Source organism: Artemia sp. Qi Xiang Cuo, chromosome 1, assembly GCF_049724085.1.
Source record: "Artemia sp. Qi Xiang Cuo chromosome 1, ASM4972408v1, whole genome shotgun sequence".
In the NCBI taxonomy this organism is placed as follows: domain Eukaryota; kingdom Metazoa; phylum Arthropoda; class Branchiopoda; order Anostraca; family Artemiidae; genus Artemia; species Artemia sp. Qi Xiang Cuo.
This window is the reverse complement of record NC_142794.1, coordinates 19,343,997-19,367,970: the sequence shown is the minus strand read 5'-3', so window position 1 is coordinate 19,367,970 and position 23,974 is coordinate 19,343,997. Positions and strand designations below refer to the sequence as shown.

At 35.3% G+C, this 23,974-nt stretch overlaps 1 protein-coding gene across 1 annotated transcript in view; it reads right to left on the bottom strand.

The window, feature by feature from the left end:
• LOC148956083 (mitochondrial import receptor subunit TOM70-like) overlaps window positions 1-23,974 on the bottom strand; it is a 390,465-nt gene that overhangs the window by 165,057 nt on the left and 201,434 nt on the right. The gene's annotated exons all lie outside the window — the stretch shown is intronic.

The window sequence follows — 23,974 nt, the reverse complement described above, 5'->3', positions numbered from 1 at the left end:
ATATAATAGTTTAGAAACAAATTTGGGCTATATATTTGCACATCAAATGTTATATTTTTTAGAGTGGCAGTAACTTTTTTTCCACAAAAAAGTCGAATAATTGTTAAAACGCAAATTTTCTGTAAGCCTACTTCTAATGATATATTTGTTAGAGTGTTAGAAACTTTTTTTGAGAACAAAGAATGTTTTTCAACTAAAAGTAAAGAGTTGCTAGATTAAATCAATAATCAGCAGAAATAAAGTCAAATAATTGTTCAAGCGCAAATTTTCTTTAACTTACCTCTAATGATATATTTGTTAGAGTGGCAGAATTTTTTTTTTGAAGAAAGAATATTTTTCAACTTAAAGTAAAGAGTTGATACATTAAATCAATGGCGAACAGAAATGAAGTCGAATAATTATCCAAGCGCAAATTTTCTATAGCTTATTTCTAATGATATATTTGTTAGAGTGGCAGAATTTTTTTTCCTTAAAAGATTTTTTTCAACTAAAAGTAAAGAGTTGCTATATTAAAACTCAAAGATGAGCAGAAATAAAGTCGAATAATTGTTAAAGCGCAAATTTTCTGTGAACTTACTGCTAATGATATATTTGTTACAGTAGCAGAAACTTTTTTTTCCATAAAGGATATTTTCAACTAAAAGTAAAGAGCTGCTATATTAAATCAAAGATGAGCGGAAATAAATTCGAATAATTTTTCAAGCGCAAATTTTCAAGCGAAAAAAAAATAAAGTCGAATAATTGTTAAAGCGCAAATCTTCTGTGAACTTACTTCTAATGATATATTTTTTAGAGTGGCAGAAACTTATTTTTTGTGTATAGGATATTTTTCAACAAAAAGTAAAGAGCTGCTACACTAAATCAAAGATGAGCCGAAATAAAAACGAATAATTGTTCAAGCGTAATTTTTTTGTAAACTTACATTCTATTGATATATTTGTTAGAGTGAAAGAAGCTTTGTTAGAGTGAAAGAAGCTCATCATTGATTTAATGTTGCAAATCTTTGCATTTGGTTGAAAAACATCCTTTATGGAAAAAAAGTTTCTGCCACTCTAACAAATATATCTTTAAAAGTAAGTTTACAGAAAATTTGCGTTTGAAAAATTATTCAACTTTATTTCTTCTCACCTTTGATTTAATGTAGCAGCTCTTTACTTCTAGTTGAAAAAATCCTTTGTGGAAACAAAGCTTTTGCCACTCTAACAAATATATCATTAGAAGTAAGTTTAGAGAAAATTTGCACTAGAACAATTATTCGGCTTTATTTCTGTTCATCTTTTATTTAATGTAGCAGCTCTTTACTTTTAGTGGAAAAAAATCCTTTGTGGAAAAATAAGTTTTTGCCACTCAAACAAATATATCATTAGAAGAAAGTTTATAGAAAATTTGCACTTGAACAATTATTCGACTTTATTTCAGCTCATCTTTGATTTAATGTAGTAGCTCTTCACTTTTAGTTGAAAAACATCCTTGTGGAAAAAGTTTCTCTCACTCTAAGAAATATATCATTAGAAGTAAGTTCACAGATAATTGTGCTTGAAAAATTAGTCGACTTTATTTGTGCTCGTCTTTGATTTAATGTAGCAGCTCTTTACTTTCAAAATTTATTTCAAAACTATTATATTTTCATTCTATTTTATTTAATTTTATTAGCATTAACCAAACTTGACTTCTTTCATGTGTTATATATAATGCATAAGCACCGTGTTTCCTTCAGAAAAGCCTATAGAACAGAATGGCACCAAAAAGCCATAATATAGCATAAAGTCCCTTAGATTTTATAGAAATTGTGCTTCTAAAAACCCGGGCTCATGAAAAACAGAGAAGGCTAAAACCCAGAATTAAAGGGGATAAATTGTGAAATTTAGATAGCTAGGTAGGCTACAGACCCATCATATTGCCTTCAAAATGTTATAAGCTCTAGAAACAAGGGATATGTAGATATAAAAGCTTGATAACACACTCCCAGCATATAGGCTAACTTACAATTAAGCTATTTTAGGCCTTAGATTCTTTCCAGAGCTTCTTTTTGGCCAGCATCAGCTATTTTTCAAGAAAACTAGAAACCCCTTATAGAATTTTACCATATTATGAATTCAAATTTGCATCGAACATTATTTTCATTGTTAGCTAGGCTAGCCTATGCCCAACTAATTAATATGATAAAAGAAAAAGGCACCCAGGTTACGTTGTTTTTTTTGTTTTTTAGGGGAAAGAGGGGGTTTAATAGGGAAAAAGGTGCCTAAGTTAGGTTCGGTTACGTTAGGTATTTAATATATGCTATGCTTTACCTCCCACCCCTAATGTGCAAATATATAGCCCAAATTTGTTTATAAACTAATATATATTCATTCTATTTTATTTCATTTCATTAGCATTAACCAAACTTGACTTCTTTCATGTATTATATATAATTGAAATTGTGTTTCTAGAAAAACAGGGCCAATGGATAATAGAGAAGGCTAAAACCCAGAATCAAGGGGGATAAATTGTCAAATTTGGATAGCTAGGTAGGCTAGAGACCTATCATATAGCCTTCAAAATGTTATAAGCTCTAGAAACAAGGAATATGTAGATACAAAAGCTTGATAGCACACTCCCAGCATATAGGCTAAATTACAATTAAGCTATTTTAAGCCTTAGATTCTTTCCAGAGTTTATTTTAGGCCAACATCCGCTATTTTTTAAGAAAACTAGAAACCTCTTACAGAATTTTACCATATTTGGAATTAAAATTTAAATCAAGCACCATTTTTATTGTTAGCTAGGATAGCCTAGGCCCAACAAATTAATATGATTAAAAAAAAGGTACCTAGGTTACGATGTATTTTTTTTGTTTTTTGTTGTTGTTTTTTTTTTTTGGGGGGGGGGGGGTTAAGAGGGAAAAAGGTACCTAGGTTAGGTTAGGTTACGTTAGGTATTTAATACATGCTATGCTTTACCTCCCACACCTATCGTGCAAATATATAGCCCAAATTTGTTTATAAACTATTATATATTCATCCTATTTTATTTTATTTCATTAGCATTAACCAAACTTGACCTTTTAGAAGTCTAAAAAACAATATTTAACATAATGTAAACAAGTTAATAAAAAAAAAACTATTATGTATTCATCCTATTTTATTTTATTTCATTAGTATTAACCAAACTTGACTTTTTAGAAGTCTAAAAAAACAATAGTTAACATAATGTAACCAAGTTAATAAAAAAAACTATTATGTATTCATCCTATTTTATTTTATTTCATTAGCATTAACCAAACTTGACTTTTTAGAAGTCTCCGTATAATGCACCAGGTCCAAAATATTTTAATTGATTATTTATCAAATAAACTTACCGTGTAGAATTGGCTAACTTTATCCTGATTCTCTATAATCTCAAGTGATTAGTGTTCAGTAATTAAAATTGAACTGTTACATTATTACAGACAACCGTTTCACTTATAAACTTGAATCTAAAGGAAAGCTTATTAAAAATAGAATTTATGTCATATTATCTCTTGGCTTAGTCTTCCGTTATCGTCATAGACTATTTTTATATCTAAGTTCGGAATAAAGAGTGCTTTTTAGGCTTGAGTCCAGTTATCTTCCTTATTAGATGATCCCCTTGGATACGAAAGGCTTTTACTACTGACATGCTGTAATAATCATTCAACACCCAATTGTGAATGGTGGCTGGTGTTTATCCCCCCCCCCCCCCGCCTCCGTGGAAAAAACCCCCAAGGCAATACCTATTTTCATTTCACCCTTGCTGTGACGTAATAATCGAGTGAATACCTATTTTGGTTTATACATTAGCTGGCTGGCACTGGACTTTTTCAATGTTTATTTGGAATATTTTGTTTGGATCATTAGATCATGGATGCTCTCGTGAGGCTCAGCCCTCACGTAAAGATAAGTCTTCTGCTTTTTTTTATCTTACTACCAATAATCATGGCTGTTAAACAGCTTGATCTTGCTGTTGCGAAGTTCAAGGATCATCCCCTCTGGCCAGTAAGAATAATCAAAGCTGGTAAAGATACACGAGGTAAGTCAGTTTATACGACATTTTTCTATGGATGGCTTGATGAATTTTGCCACGTGGATGCAAATCTCCAAGTTTATGATTCTACCACTGATAATTTGTCTGCTCCTGCTTCACAAAATTCTTTTGAAGAGCTTGCTACTGCGCCTCATATTTACAAAAGACTGTCAAAAACATACCTTGCGCTGAGAGGTAATGATAAAAGCAAAGCAAATGCCCCAGGATTAACATTATCTAGCAGAATTAGCCCGATACAACAGCAACTTGTAGCTACCCAAGCTGATCTGGATAAAACCAAAAACGGCCAGACGGAGAGTATAACTAAAAAACTTTCGGAAAAACTGGCTACCTCAAAATCTCTTAAGGAATAGACTGAGCTTATTGCTAGTCAAATTTATAATGCTCTTCACGATTGAATTTAACCCCAAGTTTCAGCAAAATCGAAAAGTCGCTAAAGGGACTGAGTAACGAACATGAAAATTTAGAGGACATACTGAACAGGCTTGAGAATAAGTTGGATAGTTATGAACAAGAATCACTACTAGACAGCCTTGTTTTTCACGATGTTAGGCAGAAAACTGGTGTTGACACTCGTTCTGCTGTGTTGCTAACTGCTAATCAGAAGATGTCTTTGCCTGAAATTAGTACAACTGAGGTCGTGAATGTGTATAGACTTAGACAGAATAATGCTTTAGAACTGATTCAACTCAGGCGGTTCCATCTGCTCCAAGGATCGCTCCGATAATAGTGAAGTTTTCGAGCAATAGCGTTGCTTGTAAAGTGTTTAAGGCCAAAGCTAAGTTGGCCTCTAGTGGTATTTTTGTTGTTGAGTCTCTGACAAAGCAGAGACGAGATATTCTGAGTGCGGTGAAAGACAAATTCGGTCAGCGGATTGCTCGGTCTGATCGGGGTCAAATATTGACAAAGCCTAGTGACGGGACTCCAATAAAAATGATAAGGTCTCTCGCTGACTGTATCTACTTGGTTTTTTTGTTTGTTTGTTGTTTTTTTGTTTTTCTTCAAGATGATTGTATCCAAGAGCTACTTTCTCAAAGATTGTTTGTTTATTTTCCCTTTGCTTGCTTTTTTTCTCTACTAAATGAGTCACTAGTTCTCGATTCATTTTTCTTCTCTGTTTTTTTTTAATCTTTTTTGAATTATTTTTCTCAAAAATATTGTTGGTTGACTTGTGTAAATGTGTTGAGACTTAGACTGACTAATACTTTTACAACTGATTCAACTCAGGCGGTTCCATCTGCTCCAAGGATCGCTCCGATAATAGTGAAGTTTTCGAGCAATAGCGTTGCTTGTAAAGTGTTCAAGACCAAAGCCAAGTTGGCCTCTAGTGGTATTTTTGTTGTTGAGTCTCTGACAAAGCAGAGACGAGATATTCTGAATGCGGTGAAAGACAAATTCGGTCAGCGGATTGCTCGGTCTGATCGGGGTCAAATATTGACGAAGCCTAGTGACGGGACTCCAATAAAAATGATAAGGTCTCTCGCTGACTGAATCTACTTGTTTTTTTTGTTTGTTTGTTGTTTTTTTGTTTTTCTTCAGGATGATTGTATCCAAGAGCTACTTTCTCATAGACTGTTTGTTTATTTTCCCTTTTCTTGCTTTTTTTTCTCTACTAAATGAGTCACTAGTTCTCGATTCATTTTTCTTCTCTGTTTTTTTTTAATCTTTTTTTAATTATTTTTCTCAAAAATATTGTTGGTTTCTATTTATTTTTGGGTGCCCTTTTCGGTATTTTTTTCTCTTTTTATTACTTCGGTTGTGTCGTTTTCTTATGTTAGTATTTTTCTTAATTTGTAAATACCTTCCTCAGGTCATTAATTTTCATTTTTTACTTTATTTTTATTTGTTTATTTTTTCATTTTTGTTTCTCTGTCCGTGCTAATGGTTCATTCCAAAAATACCTGCTCTGCAATTAGTTATTTATGTGTTGGTAATCCTTAGACAGGTTTTTCTTTTGTAATCAATTTAAGTAAAGATTTCTTTTTGGTTCATCTGATGACTTGAATGGACTCCAAGAAAAACCTGCTTTTGTGAATATTTTAAGCCATAAGAGTCGCCATTACGAGCTTGAAAATAGTCCTTTTGATGCATAATAATCCTTTTGATTTTAAATAATTCTGTGGGTCAGGCTAATCAAAATCCGATTAATATAAACCCTATTTGTAATAGTAAATATGTTTCGGATTTGTGGGGGAGAGGAGGTTACCAATGGAAATTATTCTCTGACAGAACTTCAGCTTAACATTCAGGGTCTCCCTTCGTCAATAGATAGTTTAAGACAAATTGTTTCGAATGGACGGCCTGATGTTGTGGGTTTATGTGAGACGCTTTTGGATTCTGGCTATGAAATGCTATTGGATATCCATGGTTATAAAATGGAACGTATAAACCACTGCAAGATGGCTAAAGGAGGTCTTGCGATGTATATATCTTGCAATTTGCATTATTGCTTGCATGATGACTTATCAAGGAATTTTGAAGGAATTTTCGAGTCACAATTTATAGAAATTAGATCTAATGGTATTGATCTAATCATAACCAATATTTATCGTTCTCCTAGTGGTGCTGTTCCGTTGTTTCTTCGGAATCTTGAGGAAATACTTGACATAATTCTGAAACGTCCGTGTCAGTTAATCACAATGGGTGACTTTAATAGAAATTTGATGAATTCAAACTCTTCGGCTTCAGCTGATTTTCTTTCAGCCATGGTTGCCGCAGGAACTCTACCATCTACATCCTTCCCCAAACAAGTAACTAATGTTACAGATTCTTTGATTGACAATATCTTCTCTATGCTTAGTATGAAGGAAAACTCAATTTTAGTTAGTGATATCTCCGATCATTTTCCAGTATATTCTCGATTCAGCTTTAAACAGGGGAAGAGTAACCGGGATCAGGTGTTTGATTCCTATTTTATTAGGTTTGGTGAGAAAAAGTTATCTCTTCTTGGGTCTCAATTAGCGGAAAATTCGTGGAGCTTGCTTGAAGGATTTTTCTTGTTTTTTTTAGTCCTTTTATGGAACCACACAAGAGGCTATTCTTAGCATTTGTAAAGTACCACCTTCTAATCATAGGTCTAAAAGGATTGTCCCTCTAAACCCATGGTTGACATTAGGACTTCTCAAAAGCTGGGGAAGTAAAAATAATCTCTGAAGAGCTTATTAATGCGTTATACTTTCAGCAAGTGCTATTCGTCTTTGTCAATTCAAGATCTATCGGAATATATATAATCCCTTGTGTAGGAAAGCGAAATCTCTGTATTATCTAAATAATGTTGCTGTGTTTGGCAATGATATTCGTAAAACTTGAGAGGTAACAAATTCAGTACTTAAACCCGGTTCTCAATCTAGCTCCTTACCTATGAGTCTGGTCATTGGTGATAGAGCTGTGGAGGGCAAGTTTAATGTCCAAGAGGCATTCACTTCATTCTTCACTAATATTGGTAAGAATATTACTTCTATAGTTACTTTGTCTCGGCCTAAGCTGGACTTTAGATCTTACCTCGGGCCGTCTTGTGTTTAAGTCTATGTTTCTAGAGCCAGTAACAGTAGTAGAAAGGCTTTATTGACTCCCAGGACTCACCCCTGCTGTCATCTACAATTTAGTTTAATGCCGACAGCACACCATATATGGGCATAGAGTCCCTAGGGAGAACACCTGTGCTGTCAGTCCCGAACCCACACCATATATGGGCATGGAATCCCCAGGGAGAACACGTTTCCGAGAAATTGTTTCCGGGGCGAAGTTTATTAGTGTCTTTGATGTATTTCCAAGGAGAATTGTCTCCGGGAGAATGTTTATTAATGTCTTTGGAGGTCTTCCAGGAGAATTCCTCTGCCATTGCTCACCCCTGCTGCCACCTACAGCTTTTTTTTACATAATTTATGAATGTTTCTATGGTTTTGGTCAGTGAGGATGAAAAAAAAACGACGAGTACAGTAATTTATGGATGTTTTATGGTTTTTGTCAGTGAGAAAGGAAAAACAGGATTTTTCTCAGTTTGATGGATGTTTGAAGGTCGATTGTCTCCGGGGCGAAGTTTATTAATGTCTTTGGAGTTCATCCAGGAGAATTGTTTCCGGGGATGTTTATTAATGTCTGACAGGTGATGTCAAGGTTGATTGTTTTGTCACGAAAGAGGAATTAATTTCTTGTTTCTAAGGAGAATTATTGACTCAAGAAAGGGGAATTAATTTGTTGTTTCTAAGGTGAATTATTGATTCGCGAAAGGGGAATTAATTTGTTTTTTCTAAGGGGAATTATTGATTCAAGAAAGGGGAATTAATTTGTTGTTTCTAAGGGGAAGGTGCGGAAGAGATATTTTGATCTTAGAGATGAAGAGATTAACGCGGGAAAGGGTTTCTTAGTAATTTCAAAATGTGACAGCGCAGGGATTCCAAAAACAAAAGAAACACGCAGAAATTACGTTTAGGGGTTATTTGGGCGAAACCGTTTTAGACATTTTAGGGAATTATTTCAGCGAAACAGTTAGAGACATTTTAAAAGATGATTTTAGAAGATGTTTTAGAAGAGGATTTGAGGATGAAACTCTGTGGTCGTTATAATACAAAAGTTGTATTTGAACAGTGTTGTGAGGTCCTCTACTCCAACCCCAAAGGGCCCTCCTACCCCACCCCCAAAGGACCCCCCCCCAAAGGAACCCCCCACGTGTGTGTGTGTATGTGCGTGTGTGTATGTGTAAGTTTTTTTTTGTGTGTGTAAGTTTTCGTTGTTCTGTAATTGTTTTTTTTTTTTTAATTTTGTTTTTGTTGGTTTAATTTTTTGTCTGAGTTTAATTTGGTTTGTTTTTTTTATTTATTTTGTGTCTGTAAGTTTTTGTGTGTGTGTGTAAGTTTTTGTGTGTGTTTAAGTTTTTGTTTGTATGTAAGTTTTTTTTTGTTTTTTTGTTTATTTTCGTTTGTTAGTTTTTGTGTGTGTGTAAGTTTTTTTGTGTGTGTATGTTTTTGTGTGTGTGCATTTTTTTGTGTGTGTTTTTTGATTTGTGTCTTTGTAATTTTTTTTTTGTGTGTTTGTAAGTTTTTGTTTGTTTAATATTTTGTGTGTGTGTCACTTTTTGTGTGTGTGTGTAAGTTTGTGTGTGTGTGTAAGTTTTGTGTGTGCTTAAGTTTTTTGGTCTGGGTTAGTTTTTTTGTGTGTGTAAGTTTTTGATTGTTTGTAAGTTTTTGTGTGTGTGTAAGTTCTTTTGTGTATGGTTAAGTTTTGTGTGTGTGTAAGTTTTTGTGTGGGTGTAAGTTTTTGTGCGTGTGTTTTCTTTTTTGTGTTTTTGTAAGTTTTTTTGTGTGGGTGTAAGTTTTTGTGTTTGTGTGTAAGTTTTTGTTTGTGTGTATTTGTAAGTTTGTGTGTGTGTGTGTGTAAGTTTTTGTATGTGTGTAAATTTTTTTGTGTTTGGATGTAAGTTTTTGTGTGTGTGTAAGTTTTTGTGTGTGTGTAATAGTTTGTGTTTGTGTAAGTTTTTGTGAGTGTGTAAGTTTTTGTGTGTGTGTGTGTAAGTTTTTGTTTGGTTTTTAGTGGTTGTTATTTTGCAAGTTTTTGTGTGTGTGTAAGTTGGTTTGTTTTTTTTAGTTTTGTTTGTGTGTGTAAGTTTTTGTGTGTGTGTAAGTTTTTTTGTGTGTGTAAGTTTTTTTATGTGTGTGTGTGTGTAAGTTTTTGTGTGTGTGTAAGATAGTATGTGTGTAAGTTTTTGTTTGTGTTTAAGTCTTTGCTGTTTTGTAAGTTTTGTGTGTTTGTATTAGTTTTTGGGTGTTTGTGTGTGTGTAAGTTTTTGTGTGTGTGTAAGTTTTTTTTGTGTGTAAGTTTTTGTGTGTGTAAGTTGCTGTGTGTGTGAATGTTTTTGTTAGTTTTTTTGTGTGTGTAAGTTATTGTTTGTTTGTAAGTTTATTTGTGTGTGTAAGTTTTTATGTTTGTGTAATTTTTTGTGTGTATAAGTTTTTGTGTGTGTGTTAGTTTTTGTGGGTGTGTGTTAGTTTTTGTTTTGTGTGTGTGATAGTTTTTTGTGTGTGTGTGTGTACGTTTTTATGTGTGTGTAAGTTTTTGTCTGTGTGTTTGTTTTTTCGTGTGTGTGTGTTTTTTTTTACGTGTTTGTAATTTTTTATTTGTGTGTTTAAGTTGTTGTGTGTGTGTGTGTGTGTGTAAGTTTTTGTGTGTGTGTAATTTTTTGTGTGTTTTTCTGATTTTGTGTGTGTGTTTGTGTGTGTAATTTTGTTCGTGTGTGTGTGTGTTATTTTTTGTGTGTGTGTTAGTTTTTGTGTGCGTGTATTATTTTTTGTGTGTGTGTGTGTAAGTTTTTGTGAGTGTGTTTAAGTTTTTGTGTGTGGGGGTAATTTTGTTGTGTTGTTTTATAGTGTTTCTTGTGGTGTAAGTTTTTGTGTGTGGTCAAGTTTTTTTTTTTTTTTTAGTTTTTGTGTGTGTGTGTGTTTTTGTTTGTTTTTAAGTTTTTGTGTGTGTGTGTAAGTGTTTGTGTGTGTTTAAGTTTTTGTGTGTGTGTAAGTTTTTGTGTGTGTGTGTGTAAGTTTTTGTGTGTGTGTAAGTTTTTGTGTGTGTGTGTGTAAGTTTTTGTGTGTGTGTAAGTTTTTGTGTGTGTGTAAGTTTTTGTGTGTGTGTAAGTTTTTGTGTGTGTGTGTAAGTGTTTGTGTGTTCTTAATCTCAATTCTGATTTCAATTAGTTCTCAAACTACCTGATGCCTCGATTAGTTTTATGCTTTATTATTATCTTTATGCCTAGATCCTTGCTAATAAGGGCGGATTCTTCAAAAAGTATTTTGTGGCTAGGATTTTCAAAAACATGGCTGCTTAAAGCAGAATCAAAAGAAACATCAGCAACATTAGAATTTAGAGATTTGGTGATATCATCTTTATGCTGTTGTAGTCGTTTCTCTAAATTCTAGTGAGTTCTACCTACTTAGTATTTGCCACAGTCGCATGGTATTTGATAGACCCCTCTTTGGTGAGTAACTGGGGTTTTATCTTTACGAGAATTCAGGAAATTTATGATTTTGAAATTATTGGTAAATACTACATACAAATTATTTTGTCAATGGAGGGTGCAAAGAGGTAAGCTTTGAATAGTGGTGGGACGTGGGAGGAGCGTGCGTAGCTATGTTAGCATCAGGCGGCTTAGTGTTGGTATTGACCTCAGGCGTGAGTTATTAGTCTTTGAATTTAATATATTACCTGTCCTCTATGATGGTAAATATCAGCATTGTTTCCGTCGATACAGATAGCCAAATAGAAATCCTTTAGACTGTCTAGAGGAGATTTCAGTGTCCTCTGCAGCGAAGCTCGCTTTATGATTGCATTCACCTTAACCTTTAAAAAAACGAGCTTTACTAACAAGAACACGCTGAAATCTTGCATTTCAATCATGAAAAGTTACCGATCAAATATGCTTTTGAGGATTTATTTCAATATATTTTACATAGTTCCTTATCTCTTTGATCATTCCAATAAATGTCTAAAATTCTACAAGATTTTCCCTAGCCTGAGTTGATTCCTTAATCAGCTTTGAACTAGTTTCTCATTAAATAATGCATGAATTTCAAGCAAGAACCAGCATATAATTTGTTTTTTGTAGGTCCGCTTTGGCTTTATCGAATACTTGTCTCTAAAACTTCTCATCCAATTACAAGATAAATCCTATTAAATTGGTCAATATGACTACAAAGACTTATAATCTTATAGCAGAACTTTAACCCTTGCATTTTATAGGTTTGGATATTTACTAAAAATTCTCTAAGTCTCGCCACACGAATTGATGTTCTAGGAGACTTGGAAATTTCTTGCGCAGAAAAACTATCTCCCAGAAGGTTTTATTCTACCATTTTATGTTCTTTGCATTAGGACCGTGATTGGGTTTAGCCTACTTGTCTTCTTTTTGCTAGGGTATCAGAAATCCCTAACGCCACAGTTGATACTGCAAATTTGAGCTGTAAGAGTGTCACGCTCCCATAGTCTCTTACAGCCCCCATGGTCAATTCAAAAATGATTCAACGCTACACGAGCGTTAAAACTGAACACGCATATGCTTTGCTTAAGAAAATACCCAACATCATTCTTGACTGTATAAGGTTACTGGAGTAACTCGATGCAACTTCACTCCTACCAATTTCCTGTAGGTAGGAACACTTACAAGAATTGTTTTGCTGCGGGGCTATAACAGAGACTAACCTGTCGTAGCCTATTTTTACACCTAAACCGTTTTACCGGCAAAATCTATGGTAATTTAGTCGAGCATAAAATTTTACGGAGCTATTTGCACTAGCCAAGTTGAATCTTCAAACATTCTGGCTTCTTTCCCGAACGCTTGGCCAGTAAAAGTTACCACCCGAATGCCACCAGTAAATAATTTTATGAAGAATTTTAACTACTTCAAACGCTATCAAAAAGATGATACTTGACTTACTTGACTTGAGCTCTTGATCGGCAACGTCTTCAGCGTAGAGTGACGTTGAAAGGAAAAAGATGATAGATGAAAGAGAAATGATATATTCATTTGTGTTCGATTTCTTAGGGAACTAAGAATCCGTACGTCAAAAGTCGTTCAAAGTTAATTAAGAATTATAAAAAAACGGCAAAATATACTTATTAGTTAACTAGTAAAGTAAATCGAATGACACTCTAGATGCTATACAAAAACACCAAAGAGATCCGTATGAAATATATATCTATAATGTTATTTAGTATCTTTAATGTGAAAAGAAACGAAGAAGCTACTTTTTCCTTTTAACCCTTATTCTGAGATGAAATAATGTAAACTAAATACCACTATCCTTAACGAATCATAGGACCATTCGTTTATCAGCGTTGTTAACTTTTTGGAAACGATATTTGATTGGAATTGACACTTTTTTCTGAAGTTTTCAAATAATTAGCTTTAGAATCGTTTCATTTGAATTTTTAACGGCGAATAAAAAATGACATAAAACACCTGGGACACCCGGACCACAAATAAGACTGGGACAACCATCCCCCATTAGACCTTCTAAAGGCAATAATATCATTTGCGCTTTACTCAAACAAAAATATTTAAAGTAGTTTACGTTTTCTATAATAAAAAAAAATGTTCTTACTTCCGCAAACTTCTTTTTTTAAATATATTTTAAGCAATCAGCCTAACTTTAATTGTCTGATATGTTGTGAATTACCCTCAATTCTTTCTTCGAAATTTATCATTTTCAAATGAATAAAACATCAATTATTAAATCATTAATTGACTAGAAAATTCAAAATATTTCTTCAAGAAACTAACCGATTACTTTAAATTTGCTAAGGTTGCTTTTTTATCTCCATTTAGTCAATTTTTTGTATGCCCAGTGAAATAAAAGCTTAATAGAAAAAAAAATTTTTGACATACTTCGGGCGTCGCGAATCAACAATTTTTTTTAGGTGTTTGTCTTTGTTGAAGTCTTACTGATCTAGTGCTCTTGACTTGTAAGTTTAAACCAATCAGAGGAAACTAATATTTTTGGTCCCGTTTCTGGTCTTACAAACCGATACCGATTTTTATATTCAAAATTGATTCTTTTTTTTATGTTGTATCCAAATTGAGGTCTACCTGGCTTTGTTTAAATCCCTTACAAATTTGAAGCTGAACAAAGAAGAACAAAACTTTGGGCCCATTTTCGGGCGGTTCTGATCGATACAACCAAGATTAGTTTCACTTTTTTTTTCTGCATTTGAGCTTGGATTTATTTTTCTGGATTAGTGTCAACTTAGTCTAGGAGTTTATGGATGCAATTTTCATTCCAATCGGGGATAAAAAAAATTAAGGACCCATTTTTGGACATCAAGAATACTTTAGCACCCTGGTTTAGCATTATCACAAACATTCCATGTACAGTAGTAGAAATGACCCTAAAGGTCCCACGATTACACCACCCCTTCGAATCCCAATCCGGACACTTTTTTTTAAACTCCCACGCCCACACCAAATAAGGGCATGGAATCCCCAGGGAGAATGATTGCATAATCAAAGTGGGTCAATGACCTCTTTTTTTCCAGGTCGATTTATTTGTTGTTGTTGTTTTGGCCAAGTGCACGCTAGGGGTGAATGTTAAGATCCAGAAATAGGAAACAGGATCACGTGTTTCCTTCTAAGCCAATCAGAGACTCGGTTACATCCCCCTTCTAGACCAATCAGAAGCTCGCTTACATATGATTTTCCCCATTATATAACAATTCGCCCTTGAGATTTCGTATATAACGGACATGCATTGTGATTAAATTATCAGAAAGTATTGTGACACAGTTGAAAGAACAAGAATGAATATTATTGATGAGCTTGAAGCCTTGGCAGCCACAATTAGTAATGTGAGTTCTGTTTTAGTACATTTTCATTTTTTATTTTCAAATAAAATTAACTTTCCTTGGTCACCCTCCAGTATATTTAGGTAGGTCCCCTCTCCCCCACAATACAAACTCCACTATGCTATCTTTATACTCGATAGAAAACATAAAATATGTTCTTTTTACTACCAAACCCCCCCCCTCAAACCCCCACCCCACTGTTTTTACAACGATAATTCTCGCAATAGAAATATTTCTCTTTTTTCGATTAAATTCTTGCTTTTCTGTATTGTGATTTAAAGTGTCCACTAACTTTTGTCAATTCTTAAGGCATTATGCTGCTCTGTTTTGACATAAAGCTCCGCGCAAGATTATAAATAGTTTTGTCACCCCTTTTCCTGTGTATTTACGTTTTGCGGCTTAGCCAAAGGGATTGTTTTTCTCCGTCAAATTAAAACACTTTCAGACACTTGCAATAATTAAGCGCAGGCCTACGCAATCTGTATTTGGAGAAGTGAAACAAGTTATTTTCAAATTAAGGTCTACCAATATATTTAGGATATTGCTGAAAGGAGGGGGGGGGGGAGGGGGCCATGCCTCAATTCTATCAGCATCATTGTAAAGTGAAAAAACAAAACTGTTTCTTTGCGTTAGGGCAGTAAGAGAACCGGGGGGTTTCTAAGAAAAAAAGATAGCTTTATTATGTGTACTGCATATATACTATTTACATCCAAGATTGTAAATTTATGACCTATAACTTGCTAGGCTAACAATCTTTTTTCTATTTTAAAAGCCTATAGACGGGAAACATTTAAAAAAATTTCTCAGCAAGTTAAAAATAGGGGCATTTCTAGTAAATTTTACCTTTTTGCTTTGCTTTTGGCTTAGGGGGCTTCTTAGTGATAAATAATTTTCTAGACAAAATTATGGTTAGGTTATGAGCGTACTAATTTTCCTTCTGTAAAAAAAGGGGAAATTATTTTCCATACTAACTTTTTTCTCTTCTTTTTTAAGGCCAATTGTGAAGAATGTATTGTCCCCCCTCCATCAAAGAGAGCGAGAGAGGACGAGGAAGCCCCCGTGAGACCATCCATTATTAAGTATGTTGGCCCTTACACGACCCCAAAACATGGCAGGAGGGATACAGGTCCATCTGCACTCCATGAACAATGTGAGAATGTGACTATCCCCACCCTACACGGACAAGATGCTGCCCCCTTGAACCACTGTTATGCTGCGGGGCCTTCTGTTGTCCTATTACAATCCAAAAATGCGCACCCTTCAAGCCACAGTTTAGGTACGGAGCCTTCCGTGCAATCTGCAATGGCTGGACCTTCAAGACAAGCCATAGGCCAAACATCGGCTCCTTCTCACGCAATATCTGAGCTACCAGCTTCCTGTCAAATGGTTGATCAATTTGAAGACGTGAGTAAATTTTTTTCAATCAAATAAGCTATTTTTTAGCTGTTAGAGAGCCTTTTACTTTTGTCTTTTCACTTTTATGATTATTCAGGACCATGTTATAGAAAAATCTAAAACAAAACTATTTTTCAACCTAATATAAACTTATCGAAGACATTAAAATGTTATTTTCGCTATAATACCCCCCGCCCCCCACACCCATTGTTTTAAATTTCTCTACTCCCCCCTCCCTGAGAGATATCTAAATATAATGTATTTTTTTTGTTTTTACTTTGTCAAAACACTCTTTTTTTTTCTTTCTTTCATATTTTCTATGTCTCCCACTGTAGTCCATAAACTGTTGATATCTCTTCGATAATATTTTCGTTAATTTCTATCTTGAATTAATTGTTATAAATTGACTAGATTCTTTTAATCTCAAAATGCTGTTTTTTTCACTAGAATATTGTAGTTTATCGTATACAAGGAGGTGGTCGCTGCGGCGTCCGGGAAGTGACGGTGGGCCCGAGAAGTGCCGCGGGAAGCACCGCGGGAAGCGCCGCGGTGGCCCACTGGGCCGGATCGGAGGGGGTATTAAATAGTGGAAATTGAGAGGGGCGGTGTTGTTTGAACAAAATCAAATTGCATTCTATTTAAAGCGTTTTAGATTTTCGTTAAGTATTGCCTTCTATGTAAAGCGTTTTAGATTTTCGTTAAGTATTGCATTCTATGTAAAGTGTTTTAGATTTTCGTTAAGTATTGCCTTCTATGTAAAGCGTTTTAGATTTTCGTTAAGTTGGAACTTTCAGAATATCGATAGAGTAGGGAATCAAATGCTACTAAGCGCGTTTTAAATAATAATCCAGTTTTAAAAATAGGGTGATTTAGACACATTGAAAATAAGCTATTTTCCTTTTATAGGTTGTATTGGTACCTTATTCATTGTCGCCGTCCTCATCAGTTGGTGAAGGAGAGGACGCACCGGTGGACTTCCACAGCAATTCACCATGGAGTGATAATTCACTGGAAATTCCAGATAATATTGAAGATTTTTTAAATGATTTTCTTTTAAATGTAGATTATAGCGCAGTTGGGCAGGGGGACTTGATTCCAAACACACTACAGATTTTGGATAATTTTACAAATGAATTAACTGGGAACCCTCCCCCCACTGATTACATGAACATAGTTCAAACAAATGAAATTGTTTCCCATAGCCATATTGTTGAACAATGTGGTGGGAGTGTTGATAATATACAAGAGGGGGAGGGGGAGGGGGGTAATGGTCAATTTATGACATTTCCAGACTTTCAGCTGTCAAATTCGATATTAAATGCAATAGTTGTTTACACTGCGACTTTTGGGGATCCGTTTAATTAACTTATGGGGGGAAATTTTGTGTTTGACACAAAATTTTTGTTGTTTATTTTCAAATTAAGGTCTAACACTATATTTAGGACATTGCTGAAAGGGGGGAGGGGGCCATGCCTCAATTCTATCAGCATCATTGTAAAGTGTAAAAACAAAACTGTTTCTTCGCGTTAGGGCAGTAAGAGGACAGGGGGGCTTCTAAGAAAAAAAGATAGCTTTATTATGTGTATTGCATATATACCATTTACATCCAAGATTGTAAATATATGACCTATAACTTGCTAGGCTAACAATCTTTTTTCCATTTTAAAGGCCTATAGACGGGAAACATTTAAAAAAATTTCTCAGCAAGTTAAAAATAGGGGAATTTCTTGCAAATTTTACCTTTTTGCTTTGCTTTTGGCTTAGGGGGCTTCTTAGTGATAAATACTTTTCTAGACAAAATTATGGTTAGGTTATGAGTACTAATTTTCCTTCTGTAAAAAAAAAGAAGGGGGAAATTATTTCTCTACTAACTTTTTTCTCTTATTTTTTAAGGCCAATTGTGAGGAATGTATTGTCTCCCCTCCAGTTAAGAGAGCGAGAGAGGACGAGGCAGCACCCGTCAAATCATCCATTATTAAGTATATTGGCCCTTACACGACCCCAAAACATGGCAGGAGGGATACAGGTCCATCTGCACTCCATGAACAATGTGAGAATGTGACTATCCCCACCCTACACTGACAAGATGCTGCCCCCTTGAACCACTGCTATGCTGCGGGGCCTTCTGTGGTCCTATTACAATCCAAAAATGCGCACCCTTCAAGCCAGAGTCTAGCTACGGAGCCTTCCATGCAATCTGCAATGGCTGGACCTTCAAGACAAGCCATAGGCCAAACATCGGCTCCTTCTCACGCAATATCTGAGCTACCAGCTTCCTGTCAAATGATTGATCAATTTGAAGACGTGAGTAAATTTTTTTCAATCAAATAAGCTATTTTTTAGCTGTTAGAGAGCCTTTTACTTTTGTATTTTCACTTTTATGATTATTCAGGACCAGGTTATAGAAATATCTAAAACAAAACTATTTTTCAACCTAATATAAACTTATCGAAGACATTAAAATGTTATTTTGGCTATAATACCCCCCTCCCCCCACACCCATTGTTTTAAATTTCTCTGCTCCCCCCTACCTCAGAGATATCTAAATATAATGTAATTTTTTTGGTTTTGCTTTGTCAAACCACTCTTTTTTTTCTTTCTAATCTTTCCTATTTTCTCTGTCTCCCACTGTACTCCATAAACGTTATGTAAAGCGTTTTAGATTTTCGTTAAGTTGGAACTTTCAGAATATCGATTGAGTAGGGAATTAAATGCTACTAAGCGCATTTTAAATAATAATTCAATTTAAGAAATAGGGGTGATTCAGACACATTGAAAATAAGCTATTTTTCATTTATAGGTTGTATTGGTACCTTATTCATTGTCGCCGTCCTCATCAGTTGGTGAAGGAGAGGACGCACCGGTGGACTTCCACAGCAATTCACCATGGAGTGATAATTCACTGGAAATTCCAGATAATATTGAAGATTTTTTAAATGATTTTCTTTTAAATGTAGATTATAGCACAGTTGGACAGGGGGACTTGAGTCCAAACACACTACAGCTTTTGGATGATTTTACAAATGAATTAACTGGGAACCCTCCCCCCACTGATTACATGAACATAGTTCAAACAAATGAAATTGTTTCCCATAGCCATATTGTTGAACAATGTGGTGGGAGTGTTGATAATATACAAGAGCGGGAGGGGGAGGGGGGTAATGTTCAATTTATAACATTTCCAGACTTTCAGCTGTCAAATTCGATATTAAATGCAATAATTGTCTACACTGCGACTTTTGGGGACCCATTTAATTCACTTCTGGGGGGAAATTTTGTGTTTGATCCCGTAGAAATTGTGCATGACTATGTAGATAGAATTCGTGCACTGCTGGAGAACCAAATTCAATTATGGGGAGGGGGAGGGATTCAATTAATGTTTCAATTGTTTCACAGGTGTTTTATTTAAATGAGGGGAAAAAAGAGGTTTACCACCATTTTATTCACCACGAGATGCGTTTTATTTGTCCAAATTTAGAACAGTTTTTGGATTTTTTTAGTGAGTTAGTAGGATATATTAATACATATCTTGAAAATTATGATGAAAATGGAAGCGGCTCTGTAGTTTTATTTATTGAAAATTTAAGTGTTAATATTTGTAAATTTACGAAAGGTTTTATTTTAAGAGGGGGGGCAGGTGAGAAAAAGGCAATAGTTTTAAAATATAATCCTGATTTAGAAGGTTGTTTTGGTGTCCAGCGGATCTGTTTTGAAACAGCTCAAAAAGGTTTCAAGTATGCTTTCCTCATATCAGCATTTTAGACTTTAGCAGATGACCCTATCAAGACGAATTTAGACGATTGGGCTGCACATTGGAAGGACGGGTCCAATTTTCCAATTCTAGATTTTACTTGTTTAGAAGGAAAATACCCAGTGACGCTACGATCTATTGATATTTTTGAAAGGGCTAATGCCCATTTAAATATTGGCGTTACTGTGGTTCAGCATGAAACTGAATTTGAAGATGGGGTTCGTTCTAAAAATAAGGGGGTTGTCTTCCAAGTAAGGGGCCCGTCAATTGAATTAGTCTGGGTTTGGTTGTTGTATACACCACCATCTAGTGACTTTGCCAATTCAATTGGCCATTTTAACCCGATCACAGACATCAGTAGCGTTCTGGAGGAGGGTAAGAATCAGAGTGTCACGTTTCTACTGTTCGACATGTCTGTCTACATTTTGGACAGAATTAAAGCTGCAAAATTACATGAGGCATTGTAGACGGCATGGCTATCAGACAGTGAAAACGGTTTCAGGGGATAGGGCCATTTTACGTTTCAAAAATTTTCAAAACACCCTCCTCCAGTGCAACAAAATATCTTTAGATTGTGAAGATAAGCTGGTTGAAGTGAACCATCGTCGATTTCAGAAACGAATTAAAGAACATCAAGCTATTGCTGTTTCCTCTGCTCCTGTCCAAAGAGACAGTTCTAACACCATTCGGTTGTTAGAAATAGTAGAAATATTGGATGAAGAGGGTGCATGGTCAAGGCACTGACTAAACTAATTGGCACAGCTAATGGTGCTATTTCTCGTTTAAGAAATACCCATTATCCTATGGTGTTGTCTGCAGAGGATCGTCTCACGATTAAAAATCAAAATATATGTTGGGTTTGTAAGAGGGAGTTTGTAGAGGGGGATAAGGGGACTAAAGGGAAAAGAGGGGGGCGAGGGAAAGTCAGAGACCATAATCACTTGTGGCAGGAAATATCCTCTGGGGGGAGTAGTTTTAGAGGGGTAGCGCATCAATCGTGTAACTTAAATGTTAGCAAACAGTTTTTTATCCCTGTTTTTATCCACAATGCAAATTACGACTTAAAATTTACTTTACCGGCACTGGCACGTTTGCAGAGGGAGGGAGGAGGAGTAGACAGTCCATGGGTAAATAATTAATTTACCTATAACATTATTCCCAAATCGGCCGAGAAGTTGTTGCTTCTCGAGCTGAAATGGCAGGTAGTATATAATGGGCATGCGTGTTGGAATAAAATCAGGTTTTTAGATTCCTTTAGTTTTTTTCCAAAGGTTTTGGGTCAATTGATTCAAGTGCAGAAAAATAACAGTATTTATAGCTTTCCCTTGCTTAAACAGCAAGTTGCTTTCCAGACAGTGAAATGTATGACCTGTTTACATGCAAAGGTGTATACGCCTACGACTATTACTGTTCTGGTACTCTGCTTAAGTGAGCTGAAGGTTTTTACAATTCACTGACTAGTAGTGAATGCACAGTCAAGGAATAAGAGTTTGCCAAGAAGGTCTGATCTGAGGGGTATTGTCAAAATGGACGGTATTATCATATATTGTGCCCGCATACAGATTTTTTAGCTTTGTTGGACAGTATGCAAAAATAGTGACCGAATCTAGCCAGAGTTTGGGCTAGGGAAAGCTTTTTATTTTCCAGCGCCCTCGGCAGTGATTGATTGAATTTCAAAATTATTAGGGAGGAAATAGGCCTAAATCACAGTTGTAGATCAGAACCTTTTTTTAGAGTGTTTAATGAGGGGAGTGTATGTTTTTCATGGGATAGTGTCTTAGCGACTGTTCTGAGCAGACAAAGTAGCACCAGTGTAATGTCAAATGCAATGTTCTTGATCATGAACTCGTTTGGACACTCGGCAAAGACACGCTATTCATTACCACTTGGTAACTATCTATAGTTTGTAAATTTTTGCGAGTCCTTTGAGATTAATACTATTGAGGGCTCAGAATCCCCAGAATTGCTCTTCCAAATTGTCGGGCACATTCCTCTGGCGCTTCATGACTCAGTCAGATATTTTTTTTCCCCTGTATCAATCGACCCGTGAGCAGAGACTCACCGAGCCCCTATACTCGATCACTGGTCGAGGATATGGAAATGCACTGGACTCCCTACTAGCAAAAACTGATTGCTGATTTGGACCCTAAGGAGAAAATTGTTGTTAATAATTTGCTTTTGTATTGGGTTAAGAACAATGGCTTAAATTCTAACAAAATACATAGTGTATTGCAATTCAATCAGAAACTTAGCTTAAAAACGTTTATCAAAAATTTTGTTCAAAAACACTCTAGAGGAAGCTCGAGAGTAGAGAAGGATATGTACAAACTCATTCTAAATTCAGTGTTTGGCAAAATATGTGAAAGTATACGTAACAGATCTCGCTGCGATGTCGTGACTGACCCTCTTGAGTGTGCAAGAATTATTGCCGATCCCAATTTTACTTCATTCACAAGCATAGAGGCTGGCATGTTTATTTTAGACAGTAAAAAGCGAAATATAGTGCTGAACAAGAATATTGCAGGAGGTAGTTCATTACTAGAAATTTCCAAAAAGCTTCTTGTTGTCATTCTTTTAAAATGTATGAAAGATGCTGTGGGCACGGAAGGGGGAGGTTCAAGTTTACTATGGGTATACAGATTCTCTGCTGCTAAAGGTAAAAACTGAGGATTTATTGGGTGATCTAGAAAAGGGGGAACACATCAGCTTGCGGATGGATTTCACCAACTGGAATCCGTCCCTCCACCCCGAGTTGGTGAAACGTCAAGCCCCCAACCAACTACTAATGTTAAAATCAGAGACGGGGAGTGATTTGATATCCAGGGGGGTGTTCCTGGGTCCTAAAGTTTATTGCGTTGAAACACATAATGGGGATGAAAAACAGGCGTGTAAAGGGGTGCCTACACAGGTTAAGCTAGATTAAGTTAGGTTAGATTAGATTAGGTCAGGTTAGCCTACGTACGCGCGCATACGTAGACTAGCCTAACCTAACGTAATCTAATCTAACCTAACTTAATCTAGCTTAACCTAACCTAACCATACTCGCCGGAAAATCCCCCCATGTCGACTTTGTATCATGTTTAAATCAGGTTAGGTTAGGTTATCATGAGCCGTTCATGATAAGCTAACCTAACCTAACTTAAACGTAGAAAAACATGGGACTGTGCTGCCATCTATATCTATAGGTTGGTAGATGGCAATAGTAGTCTCTTGATTCTGTGAAATGTTGTAATATCCTTTTGATGCTATGAATTAACTGTTTAGTTGAATTTGTTCTATGCAAAAGTACTTTTTTTTTCCTATTAATTTTGACAATCAGTCAATAATTAATGGTTTTATGAGTCTGTTAGTAGCATTGATTTCTTTGAAAATTCCTTTTTCGTACATATCTGACTTTTTAATAACAATTCTAAACGTTTTATCTGACATTGACGATCCACACAGAAGCGATCTGAATGGTGTTTTAAATTGATATATACTGCTGCTATTGAGAAAAGTCGGTCTACAACTAACTGTAAACCATACTTGTCTAATGATTTAATGATAATTGTACCTTAGATCTACCTAGTACGTTATTCAATAACAAGAACAACAAAACAATATTTCATTCATTTATTAACATCAACACTTTTCTGTACAGCATGAATAGCACACACACTACTTGTTCAACAGAAAACAATATTTATTAACACTATTGTAGAACAATATTTTTCATTTATTGACAAAAACACTTTTATGTTCAACAAGAACATTTATTGAACAAAAACACTTGTTCAACAAGAACAATAACATCAACAATATTTATTATCAAAATCACTTTTTTTTTGTTTAGCAAGAACAAACTTTTTTTACATCAACATTTTTCACTAATCTACAAAAACCCTTTTTGTGCGTCAAGAACAACACTATTTGCACACACATTTTTGTACAACAGCACTATTTGTACAAAAAAAAATTTTTCACTTAAAAGAACAATTTACAACTTAAAATAGCACAGTTGAACATAATGAATTTAAAAGATACCCCCCACCCCCCGGGAGCCATGGGCCGAAGGCCAGCCGCGGGTGGAACCCCCACCCCCGGGAGCTGCGATTGAAAAAACTGTACAATAGTTGTCGTCACTGCTGCTGCAGGTTAGGTTGGGTTGGGTCAGTGGTGATGGTTAGATGAGGTTAGTTAATTTATGAACGGGTTGATGGTGGTGGTTAGTGGTTGGGTTAGTTGGTTAGTTTAATTTATCCAGACCAAGTTGATTGCGATAGTCTATGCATTCAACTCGGTCTGAAATAAGGTAGTGGCCATTTGGTAGAACACTTAGACCATTCTCGAACACATAGACTTTATCGGATATTCACGACATTGCATTTTTTTCCACTCTCACGGTATAATTTATATACTGCAGGGAGCGAATTGCAAGCACTTGTGTTCTCGGAATTAGGCTACTTTCTACACAGTCTCTGT